Source organism: Salvelinus namaycush, chromosome 12 (assembly GCF_016432855.1).
Source record: "Salvelinus namaycush isolate Seneca chromosome 12, SaNama_1.0, whole genome shotgun sequence".
NCBI classification, from domain to species: domain Eukaryota; kingdom Metazoa; phylum Chordata; class Actinopteri; order Salmoniformes; family Salmonidae; genus Salvelinus; species Salvelinus namaycush.
This window is the reverse complement of record NC_052318.1, coordinates 33975744-33983230: the sequence shown is the minus strand read 5'-3', so window position 1 is coordinate 33983230 and position 7487 is coordinate 33975744. Positions and strand designations below refer to the sequence as shown.

General features: G+C 44.1%; 1 protein-coding gene across 1 annotated transcript in view; it reads left to right on the top strand.

Annotated features, from left to right (window-relative positions):
• The first annotated feature begins 33 nt into the window (after positions 1–33).
• LOC120057149 (unconventional myosin-Ic-like) overlaps positions 34–7487 on the top strand; it is a 44401-nt gene continuing 36947 nt past the window's right edge. Inside the window, exon 1 of the mRNA XM_039005609.1 lies at positions 34–233. The gene's annotated coding sequence lies outside the window, so the exon portion shown is untranslated. The remainder of the gene's footprint in view (positions 234–7487) is intronic.

Genomic DNA, 7487 nt, shown 5'->3' with positions numbered 1-7487 from the left:
AATTCCGTCAGAGCTGCACACACCACACCAAAATTATATATTTGATCATTGATGACGTACTTCCAAAACTATTTGCGCACGGGGAGGCAATAGAAGCATTGGAACGAGAGGACAGAACACCATGGTTACAGTTCGTCTGCCACTTTTCTAATGGGCTAGCTAGTTTGAGAGGATTACGGAGCTCGTGTGATTGCATAAATAACGGGAACATTAACTAAAGATACAACTTCAAGGTAAGATTTAATTCCAGCATTTTCTTCTTTGGCTAAAGCATTGCTTCAATTAGATGAGATATTACATTTATAGTGAAGGCAACAGGCTACTCAAAGGAGGACCTCGTCATAATCCAGCGGATAAAAACACGATAGATACCGATAAATTCCACTTTATGATACAAGTATCAAACTTGGTACAATAATACTAGCCTGGGTACAAGTCTCTTTAGTTAGTCCACTCCCTGTACTCCATGTACCAAAGAGATGGGCCTTTCTGCCATCTTCAAATATGAACATTCTATCATTAATGAGCTCTAGAAGAACAGAAGATTTGATGCTGATTCGATCACCTTCACAGATATCCTCCAATCACAACGATTATGCAAATATTTGAACTATCACTTTTTTTCTCCACAGAACATGGCACAGATAGAACAATGAGACAGATATTTCACCGGATGTATAAATGTGAAGCATCCGGTTGACAGTTTCACTCACTACCAAATATGGTAGTGAGAGGAAGCCCAGTGGCCGGCAGGGAGAGACGATGAACAAAATGGATTTTGGCCCACATGCTGCGAATTTACTCATCGATTAAACATTTGATCTTAATTCAGTTTTCTGTCCCCAAAACTATAATATATTATGAACAGAGTGGACTTAGTTTTTTTGTATACTTTTTTTGTAAACTACCATTTGCCAAAGTTTTAAAAAATTGCGTTGTTTAGAAGGCGTACAAAGGCGAATTGAGCACACCGCACTTTACAGAGTAGGCGTCCCCTAACGGAAATATGCAAATTATTGCTAGAATGCGCCAATAGGATCTCGCTAGCTCGTGCTTGGCTCTTCCCACCTCCTTGCTTGTTCTGCCCACTATGGCTCATTTGTTCCCATTTGAAATGACAGGTTGTGGTCTATTTTGGTTTAGTTATAAAAATCTTTGATGATGGTATCCGGTTACTAAGCAACTGTTTTTTGTTTGACGAACTGTTTTAGTCTGGACAAAATTTTTATTGATGGGGTTACATGTTTAATAATGGGTTACCTGTTTCTCTGCTGGTATTGTATTTCACCTAAAGTGACGTGTACAGGGCAGGTTTCCTGTCACGTTTCTTAAAATTGAAACTAAACAGAATATGTAAGGGATAATCAACGAGGGGCAATGGAAAATAATGAATGACATGGAGTTGCATTATTTTCCAGCAAACGCATATAAGCTCTGAGTTGATTATCCCTTTTTATATTATCGCTATAATTTAACACATTTGACGCAAAAAAATGTGTTCATTTGCAGGTAAAAATGTGTTAAATATCCACTGAAGTAGGTAGCAAGTTAACTAGATAGGTACAGTAGTAGCCTTGGTAACCAAACAAACAGAATTGCTAGTTTAGCTATCCAAACCATCAGTCATAGCTTGCTATTATGAAAATCGAATTCAACAATGCAATTAATGTTTTCAATTCGACTTTTGCTTTCAAAAGCAGATCAAACATAGAGCATGTAAGAATGAACTATACAGGGATGCAAACTAGTCACCTTTCGCCAAATTCACTGTTTTTAATCCAGAATAGGTCAGCTACGTGATTCGTGTAGATCTGATAAAAAAATAAATGTTGGGGGGGCTCTAATATGCGCGTTTGGGTCACTAATGGCTGTAAGCGAACCAGTGATGCGTGTTTTGAGCAATACTGTCTGTATCCAAGGCTCGAGCCTGGGCTCGCATAACAGAATGCAGCACGCGACTGAAAGAAGAGACAACCAGCTAGCTTAATTACAGCATCAGAACGCGCTCTGGAAAGACAGCGGAGAGTGGAAAGGCAGTTTGCCAGTTACAACACACTAGCGCGTCACCTGATCAACAACGAAGAGGTAGGTGAGAAGCCTGGAGATGGAGGTGAGAAGGTGATGAAGCGTACTTCATGAGCTGTAACCGAAAAACAACTGGCATTTGGAAAGTTTGAGGTTAGGGAGCAAGTGTGGTGAAACAATACTTGTTAGCATTGTTAAGTATCTTGCTACAGTACCTGGATCAAATTCTCCATTAGCTAGCAAATGTTGAGCAACTTTAGCTAACTTAGCTGATCAAATAATTTAGTTTATAATGTGAAAATTAGATAAATTAACGTTTCAACATCAGATGAGGTAACGTTAACTCGAGGAACCAATTAGCTACAGTATGAACTGGTATACGACTCGTTGCCGTTCCTCAAGCTATAACGTTAATTGCTCACTGGACTCTGGAAATCTGTGTTAACGTAGTTAATTAGTTAGCTATCTATGAACTAATGTTTTCCATCTATGTGGTTCATTTCAGAATGAGAGGATTAGGTGAAAATGAGGCTTTGCTTGTTTAACAAGTGGATTCAGGTATCAAGTGTAGCTGGAGCTGGGCCTGGCTTAAGCTGGATGCCAGTAGAGGTGAAAAGGAACACCACACACTTTCCGTGGATAAGGTGGATAAAAAGGGGTATGCCAGGTGTACAGCCAACAAAGGGTCTCATTCTCTGCTGCTGGCACATTGTAGAACAGATGTACACAGGCAGAAAGTGTGCAATGTAATAACATGCAGTGTAGCCCAACTGGCCCATTTACAACTGTGACCTGGCCAAGATAAAGCAAAGCAGTGCGACACAAACAACACAGAGTTACACATGGGATAAACAAACATACAGTCAATAACACAATAGAAAAATCTATATACAGTGTGTGCAAATGTAGTAAGATTAGGGAGGTAAGGCAATAAATAGGCCATAGTGGCGAAATAATTACAATTTAGCATTAACACTGGAGTGATAGATTTGCAGATGATGATGTGCAAGTAGAGATACTGGGGTGCAAAGAGCAAAAATAAATAACAATATGGGGATGAGGTAGTTTGGTGGGCTATTTACAGATGGGCTGTGTACAGGTGCAGTGATCAGTAAGCTGCTCTGACAGCTGATGCTGAAAGTTAGTGAGGGAGATATAAGTCTCGAGCTTCAGTGATTTTTGCAATTCGTTCCAGTCATTGGCAGAAGACAACTGGAAGGAAAGGCGGCCAAAGGCAGAGTTGGCTTTGGGGATGACCAATGAAATATACCTGCTGGAGTGTGTGCTACGGGTGGGTGTTGCTATGGTGACCAGTGAGCTGAGATAAGGCGGGGATTTATCTAGCAAAGACTTATAGATGACCTGGAGCCAGTGGGTTTGGCGATGAATATGTAGTGAGGGCCAGCCAACGAGAGCATACAGATCGCAGTGGTGGGTAGTATATGGGGCTTTGGTGACAAAATGGATGGCACTGTGATAGACTACATCCAGTTTGCTGAGTAGAGTATAAGAGGCTATTTTGTAAATGACATCGCCGAAGTCAAAGATCGGTAGGATGGTCAGTTTTACGAGGGTATGTTTGGCAGCATGAGTGAAGGAGGCTTTGTTGCGAAATAGGAAGCCAATTCTAGATTTAATTTTGGATTAGAGATGCTTAATGTGACTCTGGAAGGAGAGTTTACAGTCTAACCAGACACCTAGGTATTTGTAGTTGTCCACATATTCTAAGTCAGAACCATCCAGAGTAGTGATGCTAGTTGGCCGGGCGGGTGCGGGCAGCGATCGGTTGAAAAGCATGCATTTAGTTTTACTAGCATTTAAGAGCAATTGGAGGCCACGGAAGGAGTGTTGTATGGCATTGAAGCTTGTCTGGAGGTTTGTCAACACAGTGTCCAAAGAAGGACCAGAATTATACAGAATGGTGTCATCTGCATAGAGGTGGATCAGAGAATCACCAGCAGCAAGAGCGAAATCATTGATATATACAGAGAAGAGAGTCGAACCCTGTGGCACCCCCATAGAGGCTGCCAGAGGTCCGGACAACAGGCCCTCCGATTTGACACACTGAACTCTATCTGAGAAGTAGTTGGTGAACCAGGCGAGGCAGTCATTTTAGAAACCAAGGCTGTTAAGTCTGCCAATAAGAATGCGGTGATTGACAGAGTCGAAAGCCTTGGCCAGGTCAATGAAGACGGCTGCACAGTACTGTCTTTTATCGATGGCGGTTATGATATCGTTTAGGACCTTGAGCGTGGCTGAGGTGTACCCATGACCAGCTCGGAAACCATATTTCATAGTGGAGAAGGTACGGTGGGATTCGAAATGGTCGGTGATCTGTTTGTTAACTTGGCTTTCGAAGACTTTAGAAAGGCAGGGCAGGATGGATATAGGTCTATAACAGTTTGTGTCTAGAGTGACTCCCCCTTTGAAGAAGGTGATGGCTGCGGCAGCTTTCCAATCTTTAGGGATCTCAGACGATACAAAAGAGAGGTTGAACAGGGGTAGGATTGAATAGGGGTTGCAACAATTGCGGCAGATAATTTTAGAAAGAGAAGGTTCAGATTGTCTAGCCCAGCTGATTTGTAGAGATCCAGATTTTGCAGCTCTTTCAGGACATCAGTGTCTGTATTTGGGTGAAGGAGAAGGGGGGGCTTAGGCAAGTTGCCGCGTGGGGTGCAGAGCTGTTGGCCGGGGTAGGGGTAGCCTGGTGGAAAGCATGGCCAGCCGTAGAAAAATGCTGAAATTCTCGATTATCGTGGATTTATCGGTGGTGACAGTGTTTCCTAGCCTCAGTGCAGTGGGCAGATGGGAGGAGGTGCTCTTATTCTCCATGGACTTTACAGTGTCCCAAAACTTTTTGGAATTTCTACTGCAGGATGCAAATTTCTGTTTGAAAAAGCTAGCCTTTGCTTTCCTAACTGACTGTGTATATTGGTTCCTAACTTCCCTGTAAAGTTGCATATCGCGGGGGCTATTCGATGCTAAAGCAGTGCACCACAGGATGTTTTTGTGCTGGTCAATGGCAGTCAAGTCTGGAGTGAACCAAGGGCTATATCTGTTCTTAGTTCTACATTTTTTAAATGGGGAATGATTATTTAAGATGGTGAGGAAAGCACTTTTAAAGAACAACCAGGCATCCTCTACTGACGGGATGAGGTCAATATCCTTCCAGGATACCCGAGCCAGGTCGATTAGAAAGGCCTGCTCGCTGAAGTGTTTTTGGGAGCGTTTGACAGTGATGAGGGGTGGTCGTTTGACCGCAGACCCATTACGGACGCAGACAATGAGGCAGTGATTGCTGAGATCCTGGTTGAAGACAGCAGAGGTGTACTTAGAGGGCAGGTTGGTCAGGATGATATCTATGAGGGTGCCAGTGTTTACAGATTTGGGGTTGTACCTGGTAGGTTCTTTGATCATTTGTGTGAGATTGAGGGCATCTAGCTTAGATTGTAAAACAGCCGGGGTGTTAAGCATATCCCAGTTTAGGTCACCTAACAGTACGAACTCTGAAAATAAATGGGGGGCAATCAATTCGCATACGGAGTCCAGGGCACAACTGGGGGCTGAGGGGGGTCTATAGCAAGCGGCAACAGTGAGAGACTTGTTTCTGGAAGGGTAGATTTTTAGAAGTGGAAGCTCGAACTGTTTGGGCACAGACCTGGATAGCATGACAGAACTCTGCAGACTATCTCTGCAGTAGATTGCGACCCCGCCCCCTTTGGCAGTTCTATCTTGGCGGAAAATGCTGTAGTTGGGGATGGAAATTTCAGAATTTTTGGTGGCCTACGCCAGTATTCAGACATGGCTAGGACATCAGGGTTGGCAGAGTGTGCTAAAGCAGTGAATGAAACAAACTTAGGGAGGAGGCTTCTGATGTTAACATGCATGAAACCAAGGCTTTTACGGTTACAGAAGTCAACAAATGATAGCGCCTGGGGAATAGGTGTGGTTCTGGGGTCTACAGGGCCTGGGTTAACCTCTACATCACCAGAGGAGGAGTAGGAAAAGGGTACGGCTAAGGGCTATAAGAACTGGTCGCCTAGTGCGTTGGGAACAGAATAAAAGGAGCAGATTTCTGGGCATGGAAAATAGATTCAGGACATAATGTACAGACAAGGGTATGGTAGGATGTGAGTACAGAGGAGGTAAACCTAGGCGTTGAGTGACGATGAGAGAGGTTTCGTCTCTGGTGGGACCAGTTAAGCCAGGTGAGGTCTCCGCATGTGTGGGGGTTGGGACAAAAGAGCTATCTAAGGCAAGGTGATTGGGACTGAGGGCTCTACAGTGAAACCAGGCATATTGGCATTAGAGAGAGGCATATTGACATTAGATAGAGGCATAAAGCAGTCACAGGCGTTGATCGGGAGAGTTAAGATAACAACGGGTAAATGGAGATGAATGGGCAGAGCGGGTCAGTTAAGTACATACAGGACCTGAGTTCGAGGCTGCGGCCGACAGATTAACAAAATGAGGTACCGTGTTATTGAAACAGTCCAGGGGGCATCAGCTGTGTAGCCGAGTGATCATAGGGTCCAAAGAACAGCAATAGGTGAGTCAGGGAGCCGTTCAGTAGTCAGTACAGAGCTTTGGCGAGTGGGAGACACGGCGCTTAGAAAGCTAGCGGGCCGGGGCAAGAAGATGGTTCTTTGGCGTTGAGACCACATCGGGCGACCACGTCGGCAGACCAGTCGTGATGGATCGGCAGGGCTCCGCGTTGACAATAAAGGGTCCAGGCCAATTGGCAATAGAGGTATTGTAGCCCTAGAATTAGCTGGTATATGGGCCTAGCTCGTGGCTAGCTCAAGGCTAACTGGTGCTTGCTTCGGGACAGAGGCGTTAGCTAACAGTAGCCACTCGGTAGCAGCTAGCTAGCTGCGATGATCCGGTGTAATGATCCAGAGCGGCAGGAATCCGGTGATGTGGTAGGGAGAAGCAGTCTGATATGCTCTGGGTTGATATTGCGCTGTGCAGACTGGCATGTATTGTCCGAGCTAAAGCTGGTGGTGTCCGAGCTAAAAGGTGAAAACCGCTAGCCGTGGCTAACAAAGACTAGTAGCTAGTTAGCTGGCTAGCACCTGACGGAGGTTCCAGTTATAAGGAATAAAAATAGCAGATCCGTACCACATTGGGTGAGGCGGGTTGCAGGAAAGTATATTTAGTTCGTAGATAGAAAGTGAGATTAAAATGTATACAATTTTTTTTTTTTATTACGTTTATTTACATGGGATATGGGAAGACAAACACAACACACGACCGACTGCTACGCCATTTTGGCTAATCCCTGACTATAGCCATTGAATTCTACCGTGCTGATATCCCGTGAGTTATAGGGAAATAATGCATGCTCTAGAATGCTCTTCAAGCCAGTCAGAGACAAGTATTCAACAATGCCATAGTATAACATATTATATATCATTGCAATCAGTAGACTTCAGGGAACGCTCATATCATTTTTTGGAGTG